The sequence below is a fragment of the Carcharhinus amblyrhynchos genome, chromosome 13 (assembly GCF_965287045.1).
Source record: "Carcharhinus amblyrhynchos chromosome 13, sCarAmb.v2.hapA, whole genome shotgun sequence".
Lineage (NCBI taxonomy): Eukaryota > Metazoa > Chordata > Chondrichthyes > Carcharhiniformes > Carcharhinidae > Carcharhinus > Carcharhinus amblyrhynchos.
In genome coordinates, this window is record NC_137336.1 from 50,849,107 (window position 1) to 50,876,697 (window position 27,591).

Genomic DNA, 27,591 nt, shown 5'->3' on the forward strand with positions numbered 1-27,591 from the left:
TAACTAAATTACACCAGATCATCTCCTAACTGCAGTGATTTAAATACTTGAGGAATCAATTGATGCCAAACACTTGTTCACCCCTTTTACCTCCTCTGTGTTCAAGTCAGTTCCTTTAGTACCTAACCCGTCCTCTAGGTGGAGCAGGCCACCTTAGGGAATTTGCCATTCCCATCAATTTAATTTCCTGTCACCTGATCCAGATATCAGCACAGCTGTTGGAAACTATGGAGAGTCGCTTAATATGATCCCCCGCCCCTGACCCAGCAATGATATTTGAGGTCAGTGCCACATTAGGGAAGTCGGATAAAATGTAAAAAACTGTCGGAATGTCAGTGCTGGTATGCAAAGCGTGGAATCCGGTCTGCACGTGTAATAATAACTGCACCATGTTTAATTCATTAGAAATCATGCCTTCCTTTCGCAAGTTTCCAGTCATTACAAAATAATCTTTCTTAGGAGAAGAAAAATAATGAACCCAGTGTCACTTGCTGATGGCAGAAACGTGTGGCCAAGTTAGCTCTTGGGCTGAAAGACAGAGGTCAGATTAAAGTATGAGTCAATAGCCGAGTGCTTTAATCAGCTCAAACTTGCTGATTCTGGAATGAAGACTCCTCAGGCCTTACACTGCCAACATTAATTGATACTGTCAAGCAAAGAACTTCAGCTTCAGCAATTACTAGACAGTTTGTTCTTTGACTTTATTTGACAGTTAGCAGTTTTGAACACTTAAGCATTCTGTCCTTGGTTTCTGTTTTTGTCTACTTTTTAGGACTTTGGTCTTTAGACAGGAATGTTGCTTGTGTTCCACATTTTTCTGCTGACTCTGCATTTTGAAAGCGCTTTTACAATGTACCAGTCACTGCTTCCAGTTAGTGGCTGCTAGATAACTAATTCTATTCATTCGTCTACTCAGAAATATTAACTCTTTGCCAATGCAAAAACAAAAAGACTTTCCATTCAATCAGTTGTCTTGTTATCAAACCCTTCAGCATTGATCTCGACTACCATTCATAAAATCTGAGTTCTATAGAGTAAATTGTAAATAATCCTGGTTGTTCTGATATATTTAATCACATACATCCTGTACTAATGCAGAATCTTCAGAATTCCTTCACTTTTCCACTGTGAGTTAATCAGAGTTGTTTTCCTTGTTAGACCTCTGTTTCTGAAGTTACTGAAGCCTTGCTGGGGACATGCTATGTAGGTCTCTGAGAGTCAGGTGCCTGTATCTAGGAACTGAAACCATGAGAGGCAGCAAGCAATGGGGTGGCATTGCAGCCTAACCCAATCCAACCAATTTGCACACATGCACACTTTTAACATAAATCATTAGATTGTAATTCAATAGCAGTCTTGCGTATTGAGGTCAGGTAACTGCTCCTATGCACCTTTGGTTGAGATCAGCTAACATACCATGGCCTGGGATTTGACATTGGAACAATTTTAGTCTGTGGGGCTCATCTAACCAGTGAAGAAACCAGCTGAGCAATCAGAAGCGTCAAGTTGTTAGAATTAGTTTGAATTAATCATGTGAAACTATAAAGGAATGGCTTTGTGCCAAGGGACAACAGAATACAACACAGGACGAAAGTGATAGAGGAGCAATAGTGACAATTAGAAAAGGTTACAAGGATAAGAAGTGGTAAGGCCATGGAGGGATTTGAAAACCATTGAGAGTGACTGCACTTGATATTAAGGCAATAGTTGACAAAGTATTATCAGCGAACCCCAGCCAAATTAATGTTAATGGGAATCAGGGACAACATCTCCACTGGCTGGAATTTTTACTGGAATCATACCTAGCAGTGGAAGCTGGATTATTGCTACAGAAACTGTTCAGAGCATCTTCAGCTGCTTCAGTGGTTTTCTTTCCATCACGAGGTCAGACATGGAGAAGTTTGTTGATGATCAAACAAGGTTTGGTTCTATTCCCAATTCCTCAGATAATAGGGAGACTGGATCTGTTGGCACCAGATCCTGTACAGCATTCAGGCTTTGGGCTAATAATGCCAGGTAACATTCATGCCACACAAGTGTCAGACAATGACCATCTGCACCAATGGAAAGTCTGACCACCTCCCCTTGCTGTTCAATGCCTTCACCAATGCCATAACCTGGGGATCCCCATACAAATGTATGAATTAGGAGCAGGACTAGGCCACTCAGCCTCTTGAGCCTGCTCCGCCATTCAGTAAGATCATGGCTGATCTGATTGTAACTTCAACCCCACATCTCTGCCTACTCCAAAAACCTTTCACTTCCTTTTTAATCAAGAATCCATTAGCTCTGCCTTAAAAATATTAAAAGATTCTGCTTCCACTGACTTTTGAGGAACAGAGTTCCAGAGATTCGCAACCCTCAGCGATAAAAAACATTCTCATCATCTGTCTTAAATGAGTGCCCCCTTTTTTTAAACAGTGATCCCTAATTCTAGATTCTCTGACAAGAGGAAACACCCTCTCCGCATTTGCCCTTTCAGTCTCCCACAGAATGTTAAAGGTTTCAATCAAGTCGCCTCTTATTCTTTTAAATGTCAGCAAATACAAACCTAACCTCTCCAACCTTTTCTCATAAGACAACCCATTCCTGAAATTAGTCTAGTAAACCTTCTCTCAACTGCTTCTAATGCATTTACATTTTTCCTTCAGTAAGGAGATCAACGCTCCATCAGTACTGCAGATGTGATCTTGCCAATGCCCTACTGAAGCACAACCTCCCTACTTTTGTAATCAATTCTCCTCACAAGAAGTTGGACGAGCCATAATAAATACTCTGCCTACAACAGCAGGTCAGATACTGGGAATTCTGCAGAGAGTAACTCACTTCCTGACTCCTCAAAACCTGTCAGTCATCTAAAAAGCACAAGTCCGGAATGTGATGGAACACTTTCCATTGGCTTGGATGAATGCAGTCTTCCTCATTCTTTCTACCAAAGTGAGTTACTCCACATTTTGGTGCATTAAATTTCATCCACCAATTCCACAAACCTGTCCATGCTCTTTTGAAGTTCTACGCTATTTTCTTCATGTTTCACAATACTTCCAAGTTTTGTATCCATGGGTGCAATTCATCTGGGTCTGGTGCCTTATCAACTTTAATTACAGATAGCCTATCCGTTACCTCCGCCCTGTTAATTTAAAACCCTCCAAGTGTCTGAACTTACTTTTAATGTCAATTCCTGAGCTGGTGATGTGGTGATGGTATTGATTGACACAGTGCCTTACTCCCCTCTATCTCTATAGGAGGATATGTCTGATGAGACTATATAAAACTTGTGAATGAAGATTCGGGAATTAGGGATCGAGAATAGATATGGGTATGTAAGGATGCTGGAAGTGCATATTCCCCTTGGTAACATATTCACTGCTCTGCCACTCCCCATGTGATCATGGCCAAATTTGCCTCCGCAAGGAGAGTTATCTCATGCATTTGTGCTCCCCTTTCCCCCAGTTAGGCTGTGATGGTACCTGTTATGTTCTGCCTTGCCTTGAAGAGAAAGGTTTGTAATTGTGAATGATTGTGCTGACAGAGGTGTGTGTGTAATGCCTCACACGCTGAAGAACTAAGATGTGCCTGATGTGTATTGAAGGATGCGGTAGTGTGAAGTGTGTGAATGATAGTGTTTAGTTAGATGGGGAATGGAATACACTGAGGTTGTGATGCTGGTGGTGAAGGTGCAGTTATTGTGTTTCTGAGGTGGAGTCTTAGTTTGAATACTCATGTCAAATCATTATATTTTTCATAACATTGGAACCATATCCTGTGAGTGTCACCTCATTAATAATCTCGTCCCACACCCAGTTGCCTCTTTCTCCCTTGATGATACAGCATGTCTTTCCTCCTCTGGCCCACCACCACCAGGACCTCCAATGCCATAAGCAAGAACCTCTGAGTTCTCTCCCTCTGCCCCTGAGCCAATCTGGAATATTCCATTGTCTGTCAACCAGCGCACTCCACACCTTCAGTGGAAATGGAATCATGGAAGCTGCACATACTGCTGCTGCAAAATCAATCTAATCAGCACTTGAGTGCTAAGTGTGAAGGTAAATGTGTAGGTATCCAGTTTAGCACCTCCAGACATGTTATTTAATCCCAAAGTTGCAGGCGTAAACCAGCATTTTAGAAAGGTGTGTCTTAATGGCACGGTATCCTTTTAGCACCTGTTTCCGCCCTTCCTCCCAAATTAACACTCAGAAACTTTCAAATTACACTTAGGCTCCATGTAAATAGCTCACAATGCACACAAGAAGGTGTGGAAGGTAGAAGACCTGTAATGGTAAGGAGACAAAGTTCTAAACATCTGCCACACAATAACTGTCCACATGTTTCCCTTTTTGGGTTATCCTTTGCTAGAATGAGCTCTGACTTCTTGGTATGCTTTTGTCCTCGTTGCTAGGCATTTCCTCCTTACAGTACAAAATAGCTGCTATTTTTAGTCAGGAAAAGCTCAGAGATAATCAGTGCACATTTCTTCAAAAGGAGATCTTTGAAAACCAGAGAACAATTTAGAAATCAGAATGTAAATAATTTAAGGTTTATTAATTGCATTATTATATTAAATATATTACATCCCTGTCATTCCATTGCTAATCGTACCTGCCTAAGATTTAAGTCCTGCATCCATCCAATATTGATGTTTCTGTTTCCTATAGCAACCATTTTGGTTAGACTGGATGGAATCTTTTTTCTGTAAGCCTCTCAAGGGAGAACAATTTTGTGAATTGCGTCTTTTTGGCAATTATTTATAAACTTGTTTTTCATACTTGTCAAGCCTTATGTGCCTTAATCCCCAATCATTCTAAATTGTCCCTCCAAGGATATGATGGTCAATAATTGTCTGGCCTAAGCTCGATTTCCTGGCACTGAGCACATGTATATGTTATTGGTTAACTGTATCACAATTGACATCAATCTATCAGGATGGTTAATGAGGGCATATCTTTACAGAAGGGGGAATTTTCTTCGGCATCCATTGATTTTCAGTATATTTAAATAGAAATAGCTGATGGATCATTAAGACGTTTTTAGTTCTGGTTTGCTGGTTTATCGGTTGACCTGTAAGCCAGCAGTTTAACAGATTGCAGATACCACTCGGTTAGACATCAGCATCAACATGCTTGTCATTTAATGATTTTTAATAATTGATGACCTATATGTAATTTCTAGTCAATATGAGAATGTTCAGCAGATGTACCCTCATATTTTTTCACCAGGGGCTGTGAAAAAAAAGAACAAATTTAGCTTGTGACTGTCAGAACTACACAGATGGATTACAAATTTCATCCTTTGCTCTCTGCAGCGATCTCCATATATAAGAGTGGTAGTACATCACTGTGCCCTCTACAGAGGCGTGACTCGAGCAGCCTTCTCTGCACAATGCCTGTCAAGCCCGTATCCCGGAAATGTTCTCCAGCTGGAGATTATGCCAACATTGCTCATGCCAAGAAGGTGAACACAGCAATGGCAGTGTGCTGTGCAGCTTCATGCCACGGAATGATAATGAGCAGGTTGCCTGCTTACCAAACAGTGAGGCTCTGGTAAATTTAATCTCCAGCAGACCTTCTTCAAAAAAAAGCTCATAATTATAACACTGCAATGTAATAAGACTGCTTTTGAAACTTGTTTGCTATTGCCACACTCATTAATGTATGGTACAGTCAATAAATTATAAGTAAACAAACCTTGCATCTTTTCCAGCACCTGACATTCTGAACAAATTCTGGGTGGCATGGTGGCACAGTGGTTAGAACTGTTGCCTCGCAGTGACCCAAGCCGGGAATCAAACCCGAGTCCCTGTGCAAAGTCTGCATGTTCTCCCCGTGTTCGCATGGGTTTCCTCCGGGTGTTCCGGTATCCTCCCACAGTCCAAAAGACATGCTAGTTAGGTGCATTGGCCATGCTGAATTCTCCCTCAGTGTACCTGAAAAGGTGCTGGGATTTTCATAGTAACTTCATTGCAGTGCCCAAGCCTACTTGTGACACTAATAAATAAATTTAAAAAGCCTAAAGTGATTGACACAAGTCTATCAAATAATGTTCAAAGAGGATGGCAGTGTTGTAATGGAGGTAGTTACCATCAATTTGAAATCAGACTTGATTTTATAACCATACACCTAGCCTTTTCTCAATGTTTGTCAGATTTGAACATGTTGAAACATGTTGGGTTAAATTGCAATTTCAGAGAGAGAGAGACTGCTATTACCATTCTCAAGCCTGCAAAGTTTTATGTCTATGTTTTTTTCAGTTCCCGTAGTTATATGGCAGAATATTGACAAAGATATTTATTGCAGTTAACCGTGCATCAGAAACCGGAATTGATATTGTTGGAATATGGAGAGCAGACCAATCATGGAACGTGTGGTGAAATAATTTGCAAACAAAATCTCTCCCTAGTCATCTTATCTGTGATGCTTTGTGTCACCTTCATTCCTATGTCAGCCTCTAACACTGCATGATCAGCCTGCCCTTAGCGATAGTTCCGCATTACAGGCGGTTTAATCATACTATAAAATGTAATCTACTGATGTTTAATTGAATCTGTGAAATTCTAGCATTCCGACATTCTGACTAAAGCAAAGAACAAAGTAATGCTTTCTGCCAGTAATTGATAAACATTCAGCTGCATCATCAAGCTAGCCGTGCATCTGTTACTTCTGTTCATAATCGCAATCACCGTGTTGCCAGGCAGCCAAGCACTGGCTTCAATGCCCAACAGACACCAATTATGCAAATAATGCCAAGGACAAGATTATTCATATTCAGCTGTTGATGCTTCAGTCACATCTGCTCATCGATTTTGCAAATTTATGCTGATTCAGTAATAGCCTCTCCAGTCATTAGTACGCCTGAATCCTATCCATCTGACGCTCTCTCCATCTCAACTCCTGTCACTTACTGTTATGAAATAAGGACAGCTCTGATGATTAAAGCAGCAATTGAAAATACGACTGATCTGAAATTCTTCCAAAGCATTTAGGCTTCTTTAAGCAAAAGAAGGCACGTTTTCCTGTGACGTCACCTGAAGTGGATTTGCATGGCAAAAAATATCTGCAGCCCCAATTTTAAGCCAAAGCAGCAATTGGTCGGGTAAATGGGGGTCAAGGCCTCCTGAACCTTGGCAGTGCGAGGCCCTCATTTGAATCTCCTCACTAAGTTTCCCACCAAGAGAAGAGGTTATATAGAAGTGGCAAAAGGCTGCCCTTGTGGGCGAGAGGAGTAATCCCTCGCTCTCATGAGGAGGGGACTTCAGGAGGAGCTCATGATTGAGGTGGTAGCGTCAGGTCAAGCGAGGCCTGAACTTGCCTCATGAGGTTCGGAGGGGATTGCCTGTGTTGTGTCTTTCTTCTCCTTGTGCTTATTTAGTAGTTAAACATTAAAGCACAAGCCACACTAGAGAGATTGGTTAAAACAAAGGTATGTAGGTTCATTTATTAAAGATCTGAAGTTGGTAACAGTTTTGGACAGCTGGAGATCTTACACACATAACTGAGTTGGTGGCTTCCTCAGACAAACCTGAATCGCATGTTACACTGCAACCTTTCTCTCTGCTTATGTATCCAGAAAACACATACTCACTTAAAGGTGAACCACAACAGCCTGCACCTGCTGGTCCCACAAAGTTATTTTCTAAAAATTTAATAGGCTTACCTTTTTGAGCCCCTGTGCTTAGAATTCTCCCACAATTATCTAGTAGATAAGGAACAATTATCAGTGACCTGCATTCGATTCTGGCCTTGGGCGACTGTCTGTGTGGAGTTTGCATATTCTCCCCATGTCTGCACGAATTTTCTCTGTTTGCTCCGGTTTCCTCCCACAGTCCAAAAATGTGCGGGTTAGGTAGATTGGCCCTGCTAAATTGTGCCTTAGTTTAGGCTAAGGGGATTAATGGGGTAAATATGTGAGATTACAGGGATAGGGCCTGGGTGGGATGCTCTGTTGGAGAGTCAGTGCAGACTCTATGGGCCAAATGGCACTGTCGGGATTCTATGATTCTGTGATCTTTCCACAGGCCCAGGGATTAGATAGCGTGGCAGGGCCCTGATTAAGCCATTGTATTCCAATCTGTGTATTTAAAAAAAAACATTGTGGTATTTGCTGTGTCATGCCAAACAAATGGCCCACACCAAGAAAATAAAGGACTTTTCTCACCCCAGAGATTGTTAACCTCCAGAAATATTGGTTCTGTTGATTCTTTGAGATATGGGGCTAGATTTTATATACCCGCTGATTTTTTTGGGGGGGGCGCACATAAAATAGGGTGGATGCCTATCCATCCTATGCACGCCACCATAATAGGATGAGTGCAAAAATTGACAGCCCCCTGAACATGTGTAAATAAATAATTTAGGGTCAACTGAACTTGTTAACAAGCCAATTGACTTCAAAATTATGCAGCCCACACCATAATACTATTGATGTGAGCAATTGCATGGGGGTTGTCAGTCTGTTTTTGCAAAATAAACTTTGAAAAAGGCAGGAAGGAAGGGGGGTATATTCATTGGATGGGAGGGGTGCCCTTTGTACATGGGATGGCAGCCCCCTATGATAATACCCCCTCTTTCTATCTGCCTGCCTGCTCTCCAAAACCCAACCACCCCCCAACCACCGCTTTAGCTCCCCCTCTAAGCTAGCCAAACTCTCCCTACCCAAACGTCCGTATTTACCTCACCCTAGGATCAGTCGGACTTTCTTCTGGGAGTGTTTGCAATCCCAGCAGCACCCACTAATGAGCTCTGGATACTGCCGGGTCTGCTGGAGCTGCCAGTCAAGCAATTCACCCAATGGCAGGATGTACTCCCCAGTGTGGGGCACAATTCCCACTCGTCACCTATTTAACTTGCCCACAGTGCATTACAGTTGCAGGGTGTGCTGGCGTGGGGTAAGGCATCTTCCAGCTCACTTTCCTTCCAGGAATTCTTTGGTCTTACATGCCCCGTTATCGCTGCCAGGGATAACAGAGAATCTGGCGCTCCGCCAATACTTCATCCACTGGAGAATCCCAGCCGCAGGTGAGATCAAAGAATTCCTGCTGAAGTCTTCAAACACAGCAGACTTGTGATTCATTTTTGGTCAACTAAAGTAGTAGGGGGTGATTTTACTGGCTCGTTGTGCTGGTCAATTAGTGTGGTGAGGTAGTAAGATCGCAAGAGAGGTGAAACCAGGTTCAGGCCTGGTGTTTTGCCTTCCGAGATCTTACCAGCCCTGGATGTTGACGTGATTAGTTTCGTGCCCTGATTTAAATATTTAAATATTAATTTCAATATTATTAGTAAGTCCTGATGCTATCATCTGGACTTACTAGTATTATCGGCCTCGCTAGTGAATGTTCCCACTGGTGACGATCATGTATGGTCTCCACCAACAGGGACCTGACATGGTGGCCTCATCAACGGGACTGTAGGTCATTAAAACCCCGTGGGTGGTGGGGAGAAGTGGGGAGGCAGTGTCCTTCGGTAAGTGTCAGCCTGGCATTGCCAACCTGGGACCCTGGAAGTGCCTACCAGGCATGGGACAGTGCCAAGGGATGAGGCCATGATAGTAGCAGGGCCTAAGGAGAGGGGGTGTGGCCATGATGGGGTAGGGCCTAAGGGAAAGCATGGGGGGAACAGTGCACTCTGCAATTGAGAATTGACTGGAACAGCGATCGACCAGGCAGTGGGAGGTTGGGAGGGTTATGGAGGAGATATCCATGGGGGTGGAGGGGGGGTGATTGGTTGGGGAAGCCAGCGATTGAGGGGAGGGTGGTGGTACTGAGAGCTCTCTCTATTTTGCTGCACAGGACACAGAGGTCTGTGCGTATGTGATAGACCTTCTAATATGGGTAGCCAGCTTTCCGGCAAGACTAGACTCCACCCACTCCCTCTGCTGGCATGAATTACACTTTGCATTTTTTTTGCACGAAATGCTGTAAGATCGTATCTGAAAGCTCACTGAAAAAATGGGCGCGATTCATTCGGCACTTAGAACTTTTCTGGTCATATTGCCCCACACAATTTGGAGGTTGACAGACGTGGATGGGCAGTGGTTTACTGCTTATGGGAGCAAGCTTTTCTTGCTTCATTCCGGTGAAGGTGCAATCAAATCCCTGCAGTGAAAACCTGGACTGGTTGTTCAAATAGGCAAGTAAAGGCCAGCCCGAATTCTCTTCTTTCTGATGGACCCCAGACAGGATCTTGTTCCTCTGAAGCTCTTGAATTTTCTCTCCCTTCTTTGCTCCAAAAATGTGCCTTATTAAATGCTTATCATTGGAAACCTGGTTTCTGTCATGTGACAATAGCATTTGTTATTCATTGTGGCACTTCTGCCGTCTGATAACATGGCTGTTGACACACAATAGGATCCAAATTTCACCCATTCGTAACTCATTTTGATAAGTTTCTTTCACATCCATTCTAAAGAATGCTGTAAATCTACTATTAATAAGTTTCTGTAATTATTTGGATAAGAGCAACCATTAGTGCACAGGAGAGATAAAAACAGAAAAGGCTGGATAAACTCAGCAGGGCTGGCAACATCTGTGAAGAGAAACAGAGTTAATGTTTCAAGTCTAACTAACCCTCATTTAGACTCAAAACAACTCTCTTTCTCTGTCCATGCATGCTACCGGATCTGCTTAGTTAATAGAGCATTTTCTGTTGTTATTTCAGATTTCCAGCATCTGCAGTAATTTGCTTTTATTTACTGCACAGGAGAGGTTAGATGCATTTTAATAACACCTTCATGAAATGCTCCAAAAGTCGACTTGCACTTAATGTCTTGTCCAGTCATGCTGGTTACCCTTAGGGTCTTTTGTAGCTCTGTGTATATTGGCAGGAAAGAATAGGTCACCTGACCTCTCATCTCCATTTTGTAAGTGTCTACTCTCCATAAATTCATGAGTCTACATTGTGTAAACTTGACATTGTGCTATATTCAGGTCCAAGAGAGTGTTTAGTTTTTTTGCATATGCAAATAAATGGTATAATATCTGATTGAGGCCTTCACAGTAGGATTGGTTTGCCCTGAGAAAAACAATACCTGCAAGCTGCAATCAGTAAGGTAAATTTTTAAAATTTACTTACCTGGAAACCAAGAAGGCCTTCTGTCAGCCACTGATTAAGTCCCCAATCTCCACTCTTCCCCCTTCTGATTGCTGCTGGACGTTGAAAAACCCCTTCCACCCATAACTGCTGCAGTTATCTCCAACACAATAAATAGAGATACCTCACTTTCATTGCCAGGATCACCATTGTTACCACCAACATGATGGACACTGATACACCACATCCTCTCCCCACTATAAACCTCCATTGATGTTCCCCAATAAAACTCATCCTTCCCCAATTTCTATCCTCCATCCCAAACTGAATGTCTTCCCCCACCCCCCTTTCCCACTCCCACCCCCAACCCTTACCTTTCCTTGTCATCCACCTTCCATTATTGCTCTTATTTTATATTTCACTTTGCCACTAAAGTCCTAGATGCTCTTGGCAGCTCAACGGAAATGAAGGCCTGAGGTCACAGGCCTCACCGCTTGAACACAGAGATTGTTCCCTGTAACCAACCTGCACCCTATGCAATTTTCAAAACATTCGGACTGAAAAATACTTTTAACACAGTCTATCAAAAACTCTATTCATCAACCTCGGTCCTTGGCCGCAAACCACCATCAATGTAGCCTGTTTGTAGCTCAGAGGGGTTATAGCTGTTTCTACTATCATTGTGGCTTCTCCAGTATACATAACCAGTTTAGCTGCAGTGTTCATCAATTCAGATGTTGAACTCCCTCTTTAAGATACTGGTAGGTCCCTTCGCTCACAACAGTAGCTGACACTCCCGTGTCTACCTCCATCTTCAGTGGCTGTTTACTAACAACACTACTGTGTCCGTTAACACATTGTTTAATGACAATACATTCCCCCACTGAACAATCCTCCTTGCTATGTACTGGGGCTGGATTGGGCTGGTTCTGCTTGCTTCTACATTTGTGCTTTAAATAACCCCTTCTTCCATATCTGAATCACTCTGCTCTTCTGAACCTACATATTTCTAAGGAGTGGCTTCCCCCACGTCAAAAGCACTCTGCATTATTTCTAGGTTGCTAAAATCTTCAGTATTTGGTAATTCTTCCCAATTCTGCATTCAAAAAACTGCTTGAGCTTGATTCGCAGAACAAAGAAAATTACAGCACAGGAACAGGCTTTTCGGTCCTCCAAGCCTGCACCGACCATGATTCCATGTCCTTGTTTCTGAAGGTTTACTACTGGTGGTTTCCCGCCCTAACTAGTGGACCTCTTTGCTCTGCGCACTTGGTAACTCTTGGGCACCCTTCTTGGCGTTCTTTATTGCTTTTGTCATTTCCAGCGCCCTCAAAAGTCTCAGATTCAGCCAACAGCTTCCTTTGTACAGCTTCATTATTTACACTGCATACCAATCAATTTCCTAACATGTCACTTAAAGCGGAACCTGCCCTGCAATCTGCTTCACCTTGCTACGAAGGCTGCAGTGGTTTCGCCAGGAGCCATCTCCATTGAGTTAAACTGATATCTCTGCAATGTTATTGAGGCTTTAGGGTGGTAATGCCCCTTTGTTAGCTCAACAAGCAAATGTCTTTGTGGAGCATACAGGAATGTTGAACTCCAAATCAAGTTTCTGGGTCCCGCATGTGGTAAGTAAAATGACTTTCTTCTTATCCCCCCACCCCCTCCACAACCCATTCCATTCACCCTGAAAAATGACTCTAACCATTTTACACACTGTACCCAGTTCTCAGTGGTCGCATCGAAGGCTCCTAGATTCACAACGAGAGGCATATCTGCTCCCTCTTTTTCAGGCTTGGATTTATTTGATTCACCCTGCAGTTTTGCAAGGACATTATCTTCAAATTCTTCTCTGCAAATGGAGTCGCTTTGATTTACCTCAATGCCAATGTATTAATTGGATAAGTGACCATCAGTTCATATCAAATTGACTCCAGTTCTAGGATCTACTCTGGCCACAAGAGCCCTCGCTCTGCATCATAATCTCCATGTTTGTTCCCCATTGGCCGATCGGGTCACATGACCCTCCCAGCGTATGCCTCTTAAACTGGCCTGCTACTACAAAAGCATAAAGGACATGACTGTCAAGTAATGACATTCCTACAGATACTCCTTTCTTACAAACGCACTGCATTTTGTTTTCTTTATGCAGGATGTAGCCAGAAGCAAAGATAACTAACTTTGAGTAATCTAATATCAGGTGCTGTCAGCTGTCAGTGCCTGTTATCGGAAAGATTCATCTGTTCCTAGGAAAGCCTTGGGTACCACCCTTTAACCAAAAGGATATCATGTGGGAATAATGGACGTCAGTGCAAGGAGTAGGTGGATTCAAATGAGCAGTGGAGCAGGATTGAGAAGAATTGCAGCAGAAGTGAGCTGTGTGAGTAACAGACTTGTCAAATTAAGCCTGATATATATTTGAACTGAAAAGGAAAATAGAAGAAAAATGCTGGAAATTTGGAATAAATGCAGTAAGCTTGTCAACATCTGAAAAAGGTTTGACGCGTCACTCACAGAATCCTTCATCAGAGCCTCAATTCAGCACAGCAACCAAATGGTTAGCCGAGTACCATTTCTAAAAACTAGTGAGAATGCACTTTAAAAATCCAATAATTAAAGGAAGATTTTTCTTATGTTCTCATTGTGGAAAATTGGCCCAAAAACCCCAAAAATGTTGAGGTATAAACAGATTCCCTCAGTAAATTAGGAGAAAGATTACAGTATTCAGAAAGCCATTTATCAGTGTATTGTTAATGTCTTTTTTAAATATTCATTTGTGGGACATGGGTGTCGCAGGCTGGCCAGCAATATTTGCCCATCCCTAGTTGCCCAAGGGCAGTTGAGAGTCAACTACACTGCTATGGATCTGGAGTCACATCTAGGCCAGACCAGGTAAGGATGGCAGATTTCCTTCCCTGGAGGACATTAGTGAACCAGATGGGTTTTTCTGACAATCGACAATGGTTTCATGGTCATCAGTAGATTCTTAATTCCATATATTTTTTATTGAATTCAAATTCCACCATCTGCCAAGGTGGGATTCGAACCCTGGTTCCCAGAATATCAGCTGAGTTTCTGAATTAATAGTTGAGTGACTATACCGGTAGGTCATCGCCTCCCCTAATGTCAAGACATTAAAAACATTTTCATGAATGGTAATTGATTCTGTGCACAGACATTAAAGTGGGGCATGCCTGACAATGAGATGTTGAATGTTCAGTTTGATACCAAGACCAGACCATTGGATACCATGCCCCGAAACTTCTTGGGAGCAGATAGTGTAGTTTTCTGGTACATTAACTGGTAGGGGAAAGAATTTGAGGTGGCCAAAATCTGCCAGAGAGCCAGACCTTTCTTGGCCAGACATGCCTCCCTACTTGACCATTCTCCAACCCCTGCTCACCACCTACCGTTCCTTACCCACTCCCATTTCCACCCCATCCAGGAGGCTACTTTCATCAGCTATCAGGGAGGCTGACAAATACTTGTAAAGAATATTTAAATGATCATCATGTCAGAGGAATGTAGGAACATAGGAAAACAGGAATTAGGAGCAGAAGTAAGCAAATTCAGCCTTTCGAGCCATTCAATCAATGGCTGATCTCTCCCTGGTCTCAAATCTACCTCCCATCTATGCCACATCTCCCTCCTTCCCCTTTTTTATTACAAATATGTCTATCTCCCTCTTGAAACCATTCGATGATTCAGACTACAATGTGCTAAGGGGCAGCTAGTTCAACAACTTCACCACCCTCTGTGAGAAGTAGTTCCTCTTCATCTCAGCTTTAGATCAATCACCTCTCAACCTATACCTGTGACCTCTTGTTCAATGTTCCATAGGAAGAAACATTTGGTCTATATTTAATTTATCAATCTTTTTTAAATTTTATGTATCTTGATCAGATCCCATCTAATTCTTCAAATCTCCAGTGAGTACAAGCCCAAACAGTTTAATCTCTCCTCATATGTCAACCCCTTCATCTGAAGTTCAGCCTTTACATGGAGCTGCCTTAGAAAGGCCTTGCCACGAACTTCTTTGCCAAGAAACAACAGAGATTGCAAAGTTAAAAAAAAATTGACATCCACTAAAAAGCTGCAGAGTTTTCACAAGTAAGTGATCTTTGGTAGGTCTGGATGTCAGTAGTATTGTTGAAACTGTTTTTTCTGTGCATCTGGCCATATGGATAGAGAAAAAATAAATGGGGATGAATGAAAACCCTGTGAAGGGGGAAGGGCGCAGGTGAAAAGAGATGGATGCAGATTTACAGAATCATCAAATGCAGCAATTATGTGCTGAACACTTTATTGTCCTTGTCAGAGTTACTGTTTTAGATAACCTTTTCTTTCAAAGGCATGAAGGACCATATCCTTTTTAGTTTGGAAGCTGCCACTTTCCTGTTCTCTTTGTTCATAGGAATACACGCACACTAAGGTGCTAACAGCTGCCTAATTTGTAGTAATTTGTTTATTGAATTCAACACATCTCTGCATTTGGTTACTTAAATGGCAAAAATACCACCCAGGCTATTTGTTAAATAATAAAATCTAAGCAATAGCTTGCTCTTGCTTAGCTCCTTTAACTCATAAAATACCCTATAAGTCTGTAAAGAGGCAAAAGTAACCAGATCCTGAGCAGAGAGGATGATGACTGATGGCATGACCAAAGAGGAATATTTTGAGGTTTTTTAGTGAGAAGAAGAATACCAAAGTGAAGGGATTGAGGGAAACAACTACAGCATCATTGAAGCAGGCATGGTGAACAGTGGAACCCTCGGGTGCAAAATGAACCTGATTCAGAGGAATAAGAAACTACATGTGGAAAAAGAGGGCTGATTGAAGTTGTAAACACAGTAAGAAGTCTCACAACACCAGGTTACAAAGTCCAACAGGTTTATGTGGTAGCCCAAGCCACTAGTTTTTGTAGCACTGTTCCTTCATCAGGGCATATAAAGACACAAACTCAATTTACAAAATAATGGTTTGAATGTGAGTCTTTACAGGTAATCAAGTCTTAAAGGTACAGACAACGTGAGTGGAGAGAGGGTTAAGCACAGGTTAAAGAGTTGTGTGTTCTCTCCAGCCAGGACAGTTAGTGAGATTTTGCAAGTCCGGCCAAGTTGTGGGGGTTACAGATAGTGTGATATGAAGGTAAGATCCCGGTTTTTATATGCCCTGTTTGTGAACAGAACTCCCATTCACCTGATGAAGGAGCAGCGGTCTGAAAACTTGTGGCTTGTGCTGCCAACGAAACCTGTTGGACTTTAACCTGGTGTTGTGAGACTTCTTACTGTGCTTACCCCAGTCCAACACCAGCAGCTCCACTTCATGAAGTTGTAAATGCAGGGCAGGTGTAAATGAGACAGAATTATTTGTTCACTGGTGTCATCTTCTTTCCAGAGCATTGACTGCCATGGATCTCTATCGCTGTCTGTTTTGTACTGCCCTTACACATTCTGCTTAAGACAACTGCATTCAACTCCTTTTCATCATCCACTTTCTCTACTTTCCTCCAATAACTGTTCTGTTTACTATCTGCTCTAATGATGTGACCAAAATATTAGATACGTCTCTCTTTAATATTAAGTACTGATTTTCTCTTTTTTCCAGTCATTTCTAGCACTCCCTCATTAGTATTTCTGTCTGTGTAGTATATGTGGAACGTGCCACTATATGCTCATATCTCAAATGCATACAGTTTATCAATTGTCTCTTTGTTTGTTGTCCATGTCTCAAAGATATTTAACGTGGCTGACAAAATGAAGCACCTCAGGATTCTTTCCCTAAGATTCAGGCTCAGTCTCTTTGATAAAACTGGTCTTGGCTATCTCAATATTTGCTTCAGATCTCATAATCACACCTAATGTTTGTCATAATCTGTCCAAATTATTTGAATCTTTTCACTTATTCCAGCATTTGTCCATTTACTTCAATTTTCATTCCAGTGTTACATCTCTTCTTATCACCATTGTCTTGATCTTCTTCGTGTTCGTTCCTAATCCATGTTCCTCACTTCTTGTTTTCACTTTATTTATAACTTCCTGTAGTAGCTCTTCTGATTCTGCAATCAATGCAGTGTCAACTGTGTATCTCAACTTGTTGATGCTCCACACTCTCATCTTGCAATGCGGTAGATCTTCTATGTCTCTGAAACTAGCTTCAGTGTAGAGATTGAACAGTTTTAAAGATATAACACATTCCTGGTGCACTCCTCTTTTGGTGGGAAGCCATCTGGCTGCTATCAAGTCTCACCACTGCTGCTTGACGCCAGCACAGAATTATTAACTGTATTTATTTTAAAAATGCAAATATGAAGCATAATAATAATTGCCAGGCATGCAATCTTTACAGGCATACATAGAATGAAAAAAATCTGCATTGGATCAATTTATTTCTGTCAAACTAACTTTTGATTAGTCTCAAAAACGTTAAAATGGCACGGCAAATATTCTCAGCCTCGCAAGCTCATTCATTTTCAAAAGTTATTGACTCAGATTCCCTATTTGGTTCATGCAGTCAGTTATAGAGGGCCTCGTACTTTTCCAGTTCTCTATTTTTAACCCCTTAGGTATTAAGGCAATTATATATATATTAATTGTCTTATAAAAAGGACAATTTTGAAATTTCTTTGATGTAGAGGGGCCAGAAAAATTCAACAATATTTCACACATTTAATGAATCAACAATCACGAATGTATTGGTAAATATTTAGGCTGTCTCGTGACAGATAGAAAGACGATCTCCGTGCATTAAACGTGCAAAGTTTCACAATGCAATCAACCTGTGCTTTCAGATCAAAGGATCGATATTGCAAATTTATTCAAGGGAACAGACTAATTTTATCTTTGATCAGACATGGTTTGATCTTTTCAATTAAATGAAGTGAGCACCATGCAACAGTCCCCATGATTCCAAATTAAAATGTGTTGTCGTCGATACATGGAAACAGTTTATGCTGCAGTAAATTTCCCTTTTGTTGAGAAAAACTCCTCTAGCATCTCTAATGTCTTCACCTAGATCTCCTGAAGTATATTGCCAAAGACCTCAGCCAAAGTCATGAATAGACTACTTTGCAACAGTGAAGTTAAAAGCACAATTTGGTTAATTTTTTTTTGGCTTCAGCAGGCTTATTTGACAAACTTTTTCAGCTGAGCCTACAATCACATTTTCTCCTACCCGTTTTAGCCTTGATTCACATCAAGGCATCTGAAAAACAAAATGCTTCTCTGAACAGAATATTTGATATCATGAAAGCCCCAATTACTACAGAAATACATGGGACTTTAAAAGAGAGATTGAGATCATCTTCTTGATGTGCAATTTTAATTATGATTTCAAAAGGACAGCATTAAAAGGGTATTAAACCAGGGATGCCTTAAAAGAGAAATGAAACCTTGATTCCAATCCTGTCAGTTTTAATGTATTCTATTTCGATTTAGCTCAAATGCAAAAATTGGCATGTGATTATTGTATTTGCAGTAGTCGTGTATTTTTGACAGATTTTATGACCACATGAGGCAATTCCCAGACCCATCCTGAGAAAGATATAATGGTCCTAATGGGGGAGCGTGTGTGCATGCAGCTTAGCTGCTCCATGCTTAGCTTGTGGGCATCTATTGGCACAACATCTGTCTTCCCTTCTGTTTAACAGATCCCCATTCTGTCACTCAGAGCTCCGATTCAGATTGTTTGTGTGTTCAGAGGTAATAAAGAAAATGATTTGGAACTAACTGCCCTCTAACAAAAGTTTAAGTGACACATACTTTTGGTTAGTTTTAACTACCTTAGGAGGAAGTAATGAGCATGTTTTATTGGTTAGATGTGTACATTGTACAGATATGTTATTTAGCACTGCCAATATTAAAACAGAAGGGAGGGATTGAAATCATTTCTAACAATTTTAAAGTATTAGCTGTCTGCATTGATGTAAATCATTGAATGGCAGAATGCAGGCCCATGTCCAAGCCTTCATACACAGTGCTTGTCAGATCTGGTTTGCCCTTAGATAGAAGCATAACTTGCCTTTTCCACAGCAAACGTGACCAGACCATCGGGCCACTCCATTTAGTGGCTTGTTTGCAAGGAGCTAAAGAAAATGCCTGAGAGAAAGTTGCCCAACTATTTTCATAGAGAGAATGGCACGTGATACGGAGGAAATGCAAACCTAAGGATAGTGAGGAAAAGAAGACCGGTGAAGAAAAAAAGACTGCAAATTAAAAATAGTCTGAAAGATTACTGGCAATGGGATATCACACCAGAAAAGCAAAACACAATTTCAGTGCAGTTATTGTACAGCTACTTTTAGTCTAAAACTACTACTATAGTGAGATGTTCAATAACAGTAATGCACTCGTCAGGCCACACAGAAACTTACTGAAGATAAGCACTTCTGTAGTTGCATTTTGCAAAAAGAGTGCTCCTTTTACACATTGTAAATGTCTTAACGACCTGTGGAAAGATTTCAATATAGGTTTTCTTGAAAGGCAAATAGCTTACCTTATTACAAGTCTGCAGCAGATTACTCAAAGTTTCAGTTGCAGGAGCATCTCTAAGTGAGTTATGATTTCCCTGCACATCAAAGATGTGCTTTGATTGATGAACAGGAAGTAGGCCTCGTCAGCACCGGTGAAATTGTATTACATACCTCACTTTGTTCTGCTGCTTTTGATTAAATACTCCAGTTATAGGGATGTGTATTATCTCTTCAGCCTTCTAAATAATAGCAGGTTGTGTTCTAATGAAAGATGTAAAGCCAAGGCTATTATTAAAAGCCTGGATTGATAATATGAGAAGCCCCTGTTCCCTTTTTCTGTTGCACAGGTGCAACATTTGCACTGACTTGTGGGCAGCTGTAAAGGGCACAGTTATTGCTGTTCTGCTCTGTGCATTTCAGACACCACTGATAATCAGGGCTAGGAAGAGAAGTCATGGCCCTGACAGATCCATCTGTTTATGGGCATCTTATCCCCCGAGGGCTCCAAAGCTTATTTCATAGGTAGGAACATGAGTGAAGGGTGACAGGAATGCCTCTTCAGCACCAATCAGTAAATCAGTCAACCTTTTATCATCACCTTAACTCCCTTTGGAATCTGAATTGCAAGTCATCTCAATCAAGGCCTTCTTGGTCTCCCTGCCTCCCTTAAGCATCCTCAATTTGAGATCTTGCTCCTCACCCTGAGGCTACTCAAGTTCTTCCCCAAGATAGGAATCGTTCTCCAAGCCCTGTGGAACCGCATCCTTGTCCTCATCCTCCAGTGCCCCCTGTCCCTAACCTTGATTGTGAAGGGTGCAGCAGACTACTCCAGTAAGGGGAACGTCTTCTGTAGGATATTGTTGTGATTTACCCCCAGCAGCAAAACCTCACCTTGAGCAGGCTTATGTTCATCTGAATTATCAATCTTGTGGAGGTATGACTGTGGTTGTGGCTCTCCTTGGCTGCAGACGTTGGGCATCTCAGTGGCGTCATCAGCCACCTTTTCAGTGATATCCTTTGTCCCCCAGGAACCAATCATCCAAGTGCACTGTGCAATAAACAGCACCTGAAAATGACGCAGGATGTAGGGATCATGGCAACTTCCTGGGTACATGGCACAAATCTACAGTATTTGACTCTTGTGATCAAACACAATCTGGACTTTGAGAAAGTGGAAACCTTTTCTATTATCAAAGGAACCCTGCTGTCTCACTGGTGCCTTTATGGGCACATGCATTCAGTCAATAGCTCCCTGAATTTAGGATAACTCGCAATTGCAGCAGCCTGGCTAGCCTCTCATGTCCTGAAGTGAATGAAGATGTTGACCCTTTGGAATAGTTTATCTGTAACCACTTAATGCAGCTCTGGACAGTCAATTGCAAGATTCCACAGAGACTTTCCACTGATCCCTGTAAGGACACCGAGGCATAAACTTCAGGATCACTGTCACCTTCAGAGACACTGGCATCGGCTAGCCACTTCGGAAATTAGGAACATAGGAATTAGAGTGAGAGTAGGCAATTCAGCCCTTTGAGCATGCTCTGCCATTCTGTATAATCATGTCAGATCTCCATCTCATCCTAACTCCACTTCCCTGCCTTTTTCCCATAGTGTTTTGTCCCACTTTTGATCAAATATTTATCTATCTCTTTCTTGAATCCATTGATTGACTCTACATCCATAGCACTCCAGGGCAATGAATTCCTTGGATTCACAACCCTCTGTGAGAAGTAGCTGCTCCTTATCTCTTATCTTACCTCCCCCCCCTAATTCCACAACTATGACCTCTTTTCCTGGACTGTTCTAGAAGGGGGAATATTTGGTTAACATTTTCTTTATCAATCCCGTTAAGTATTTTATATACCTCAATGAAATCCCCCCTCATTCTTCTGTACTCCAGCGAGTACAAGCCCAAGCTTAACCATTCCTCATACAACAGCCCCTTCAAACCTGGAATCAATCTAGTGAACCTGTTCTGAACCACGTCCAGTGCCACCACATCCTTCCTCAAAGAAGGTAAACAAAACTGAAAACATTACTCCAATTGTGGTCTCACCAATGCCTTATACAATTGTAACAACATTTTTGTATTCTAGACCCTTTGCAATAAATGCCAGGATTCCATTTGCCTTTCTTATAACATTCTGCACCTGTATACCCACTTTCTGAGACCCATGCACAAGGAGACCCAGATCCCTTTGCACAGATGCCTTTTGAATCAGTTCCTCATTTAAGTAGTAATTTGCCCTTTTATTTTTCTGGCCAAAATGGATAACCTTGCATTATTCCACATTAAATTCCATCTGCCAGATTCTGGCCCATTCCCCTAGCCTGTCAATATCCATTTGTAAACTTTTTATCTTCTCATTATAGCCTGCTTTCCCACCTATTTTCGTGTCATTAGAAAAGTTTGCTATTCCGCCCAGTTAGAGGCGATTTCAGGACTGAAGATAGAGGTGACAGAGTCCCTGGAAAGGTGAAGTCTTCCTCAACATTGAACTTAAGACATGTTGATGTAGCATGATCGCTGCTTGTGCACTCTAACGACTGGGTAATGGCACCTACTCCAGACCCTTCTCCCTTGTAAAGCCCTCCACCACTTCTGACTGTGCCTCTCAGTCCGGAGGACAGACTCTGTGATGGTGCCTGTGGGCAACTAGCCTCCTTTCCCTTCTAGCCCTTGCCTTCTCTTCATAGGCTGGCCCTTCAGAAGAGTAACAATCCCCAGGTTTGGTTGCATATGTTTCCACACTGAAGGGACCCTTCTTCACAAAGCTTCTGCAAATATTTAGCAATCCAAGAATTAGCCAAAACAACAAAAAAAATGTCAAAAGTGATCTTGAAACCAACTATTCTGATTGGCATGGTGGCACAGTGGTTAGCACTGCTGCCTCACAGCGCCAAGTACCTGGGTTCAATTCCAGCCTTGGGTGACTGTGTGGAGCTTGCACATTCTCTCCCTATTTGCACGGGTTTCCTTTGGGTGCTCCAGTTCCCTCCCACAGTCCAAAGATGTGCAGGTTACATGGACTAGCAGGGTAAATATATGGGGTTATGGCGATAGGGCCTAGGTGGGATTGTGGTCGGTGTAGACTCGATGGTCTGAATGATCTCCTTCTGCGCTGCAGGGATTCTGTGAAATATTTACAAACACGCAGCAAAACTCATTACTCACCTCAGCAACATCTTCTGGGCCTTTTATCCCACTCTGAATATAAAATAAATAAAAAATGTCAAGGCTGTCTGGTCTGTTGGCCAATGCATCCAACATAAAAGCACTCAGAATCATGGACAGTTTTGCGTTTAATGAGCTTAATCGGCCTTTTAACTGTTAGCGGGTCCACTTCCAATTTTCGAGTGGCTCTGCCGACCAAAATATTATAAGACAGCAGAATAGCGTTTGATGTTATTGGCACCCTCCTAATGTCATCATACCCCATTTCATGCGCACCTGCACACACGTTTGTTTAATTCTGGCCGAAGAGTTTGGTGCAATCGTAGTATCTTCCTGGAAATTATTTCTTTGGTGCTTTGTTTAGTCAATCCACGGTAATAAAACCACACTGTCATTTCCACAGCCTCTGCCAAGTGCTGACCTATTGGGAGCATTGAGCTTCTCCTGTGATGTGCATAGGGAAATCTCCTGCCGTCTGTTCAGATCATACACAGTTTCCCTCAGCCGATAACAATCAATTGCAAAACAACTAATCAGCCTTTTCCCTTTTAAATTCAATGGGATCTAACTTGGCGCCAGTAGAAGGGTGTCTCACATTGTCTATGTCTACAGAGATCCTACATCTCTCACAGTTGGCATCATTAAAGGCCAAAACAACAGAACAAAATCTATTTTGTTGTGGTCAAAACAAGATTTAAACACAGAGGGTGATGTGACAGCAAAATACCTCTGTTTCAATGCAGTCTTGTGCAATAACTATCTTGTGTGCTTTTGATTCCAGTTATGGACATGATCCACAGCCATTATCTGCGACAGTGGCTGGAGTTCTCCGGTCTTGCAGACCCTCTACTATCGCCAGTGAGAAGAAAGGATTTGGCACTCAGCCAAATCTCCATTCACTGCAGTGAGATCAGAGAATCCTGGCTGCGGGTGAGGCTGGAAAATCCTGGTCAGTATATTCACAGTGACATATGTTGATTTTTACCTGCCTCGGACCTAAGTTAATGCTCATTACTCCACTTAACCTCAAATGCCTTAAAAAGCCAGTATATACAAGGTATTAAGTTGTGGAATTAATACCTGAAAAATTTGATTGTGCCTGCAGAGGGGTATGCAGGCACGGGTGGGGGATAGGGGAGGTGAGGCTGAACACACCTGTTTGTGTGGTCACAGGCAATGTGAAATGGGTACTGGCAGTTTCTAAACCATGATTCAGATGTGCAAGCAACACGATCTGTACTCTTTCATTGGCTGCATTCCAGTTTGTGGGTGTAAGAAATCGACCATCCCTGAAGACACTTTAAGGCAGTCAGCATCTCTTAAAGGGAAGGTGCACTAAGGCTCTAGACAGCAAGAAAACTTTACAATTGAAACCATGGCTCACAGGGTCATGCAAGGCTCCAAGTTCTAGAATGCACTTTTGATGGCCTTGGTCCAAATGGTAGACAGGAGGAAAGATAATCTGTTTGCTATGGAGCATAAAGCCCTCCAGACAATAACTCCATTATTAGGAGAAAATGGCCATTGAGAGGCTCAATGCCATGAAGGAGAACATGACTATAATGTAGAAATAAATAATGAACTTCACAGAATTGTTGAGGTATCTTGTACAGGTCTCACATCTGCATTTTCATGACTCACAATATTCCTTCACTTCCCCTAGGTCTTGTGGTGGAATGGGTAGCATCCCTGTGTCAGAGGAACGTTCTGGGGTCAAGTCCTACCCCAGGAAGGTGAGGTCCATAATGCAGTTGAAACAGGCTGAGTGTAAACTTGCAAATCCTTCCAGCACACCAATGGCTGGTGGTAAGAGCAGGCACACTCCCGGTCAGCCATACTTGATGTGGAGTGGCGCCCCTTAAAATGGAAATGCCAGTTTGGACCTTTTGCTTTTGGGCCTCCAGGGTTCCGGGGTAAGGGAGAGGGATGGACAGAGAGAGCAAACAGTTATTATAATATGTGAATGTGACATGTATTATTATATGGAAATGCTTGCACCCTGGAAGAAATATTACTTGATTGACACCCCAGGCTCTCTGAACTCACAATCAATTTCGTAATGTTTGTTTACACAAATGAAGTGTTTTCTAGGTTTTGAAAACTTCAATGGGCCTTGATGATTATTAGCTTGCAGGTCAGGGTTTTTTTCAAACATAAGAGAAAGTTTGTCTTATGACGAGAGGTTGAGCAGATGCGGCCTATGTAATAGTATTATATTGCTAAGTTGCATTTTTTCCAGGTTGGTCCGGTTAGAATATTAATTATCTGGATGGGAAAATCTAGTTAATCATTTAGCACAATCAGAAACAGAAAATAGACACAAGAGCTCTCAGTCAACTTCAGTCTATAGTTAAGATGATAATCACGTAAAATGAAAATGAATATTATAAGGTAACAGTTTCATGAACATTAGGTGTGATGATTGCTGCCTCACCCCATCTATCACATCCTGCCTTATCTCATGTCTGCTCTCTTAGGGCCTATGGAAGTTACATTATGAAGGCAGGTTGTATAAACTTGGCTTAAGTTCCCTTGAGTATCGAAGATTGACAGCTAACCTGCTCAAGATTCAAAAAAAGTGGGAGACGGAGACCCGATATTGCAGCGATCAAGCTAGCCAGCAATCGGGAGGCCAACAGTGTGGGGCCACTGCACATGTGCTGATCTCGGCACTGACAGTGGCCTGCCCAGCATGCTGATTTCAGCCTCTCCAACGGGGATAGGCCCCCTGAAATTTAATGATATTCACATTAGTGGCCTCTACTGTCTATACAGCGTGGGAGATTATTCTCTGAACTCCCACTGAAAAAAGTGTGAATTACACCAGTTTCCACACGAATTCAACACTTAGTATTTTTTGGAGAGAATTCCACCCATGGAGTTAAGTCAGGAGGCAGCCATGATTTAACTAAACAGAGAAGCAGCGGAAGCTGAATGGCCAACTTCTGTTCCTAATGTTCCTGTGTTTCCTCCATGATCTGGCCTGCCCTGCTGTTTGCTTGCTCCCCTAATGCTTCATAACTCACTTCAGACTCAGATTGCCACACCATGCTGTCTGCCTCTCAGCCTTTTCCTCAGTACCTTTGGCAAACATACGGACTCACCTTCTTAAATCCAGGGGAATATTACTGCTATTTAAATTGGTTGCACAGTGCCAAGATACATTGTTCAGCGTGCAAGCAATGCCACAGGCAATGCCACGGGAAATTATTTAGTCGTTTCAAAGAAATATTTCAGGTATTACATTTATAGGATGAGATGCCCTATTCCAGCAGGAAGCACATTTATTATGCTGTAGAAAAATGTTTCTTTCACTTCAATCTGTCAAAGTAGATTGTCAACATAGTTTTGCCCTGAACAATGAAGCAGTACAATGTGCATCTCATGGAGATTTTCAACACAAAGAATGAATTACATTATCCCTTTCACCTGATATGTCTCGCCTGATGATTGCAAATGTAATACCACAGATACTCCCACATAAGACCCTTTTAATGCTTCTGGTTGTGATTATATTCATTTACAGGTATTGGTAACTTAAATGGCTAACAGCACTTCTTTCTTTCTTGCAAGAAGAATCGGCTGAGTCACTGGTTAATCAACATCTAAGTGTCAGTTCAATGTATGGGGTTTGTTTAATGTGAAACCAGGTAGTGACAGAATATAGGAAAAGAGTTAGCTTACGGAAGAATAATTCCCCATGGAGGTTCCTTCAGTATTTAATTCAGAAAGACAAAAGCAGGAAATTGAGATTTTGGAATGGTTATAGCTGGAAGATATTTAATGTTCTTTCCTTAGCACTTTAACAATGGAATCACTTTTTTAAAATCTTACACAGTGTTATTTCACAATACTTTCATGGAAAATTACTGCTGAGAGTCTGAAAATGATTAGGTTGAATTACGAGTGATCTTGAGAGAAAACCTCAATTTTCTCATGATGTAGATATAACAAAATCAAACTCCTGCTTTGCAATGTGTCTTTGAAAGCTAAAAGTCATAGACCTCTCTCCATATGCATCAATAGAAATTAGATTGACAATTATATGGCCATATTTAACTCCTTTAAAAGTGGCAAGTTTGGAGCTCCCTGGCATCTGTCATTGAAAATCAACAGCCCTTAGCTGGAGATATAGGTGGGGAATCAATAGCCAGGCTCCTAAATGAATTATGCCGTGCCATGTAAACACAGAATCTCTGGATGTTGTGAAGACACTGTTTTATTTGTTGGGCATGACAATCCCTTTAGTAACAGGGACAGATAACATGCATTTCTTTTGCATCAATGTGCTTGAATTCTGTTAAAATGTTGCCTCACACAACAACACAAATATCAAGGCCAAATCCTTTGATGGTGTTCTTAGCATCGATCTCCAATATTAGACAGTCCTATTCTTAAGTAGCTGAAATCAGTTGATGCAACAATTAGGGCACTACCAGCCCTGGGCCAGAGAGGGGGCAAAATCAGTAAGAACTACTCCTTTGATTGCTATCAAGCGATATCCGCTGTAGAGTGAACAGGAACAGAATTGGCTTCCCCTCTGACCCCTGCCATGGCTAAATAGTCTTTTGATTTCACAGTAACTTCATGCAGTGTTAATGTAAGCCTTACTTGTGACTACTACATAAACTTTACTGATATTCACTGGGGCAGATGGGTCAGATATTTGAGTTGACCAAGTGGCTAGAATGTGGTGTGAAAGAATGCCAACAGTATAATTCAATGCCTCTATCAGTCAAGGAGCCTGTCCCTTACAATGTGCCATAGTGATGTTGCCATGATTACCAGTAACCTTTGGACAATGAGGAACAGGGCAAAGAGAAATACTCACTGTGTGGGCAGGGGTCTGAAAACTGCCGTGAGGGTAAGATTGTGGAGGACTTCTAGTGCCAATGGAACTGAGTCCCAACAAGAGTGAGGAGTGA

The 27,591-nt window shown here is 41.9% G+C and overlaps 1 long non-coding RNA gene across 1 annotated transcript in view; it reads left to right on the forward strand.

The window, feature by feature from the left end:
* The first annotated feature begins 228 nt into the window (after positions 1–228).
* LOC145351518 (uncharacterized) overlaps positions 229–27,591 on the forward strand; it is a 41,989-nt gene continuing 14,626 nt past the window's right edge. The window contains exons 1-2 of the long non-coding RNA XR_013888416.1: positions 229–281; positions 23,448–23,615. This is a non-coding gene — a long non-coding RNA (uncharacterized LOC145351518). The remainder of the gene's footprint in view (positions 282–23,447; positions 23,616–27,591) is intronic.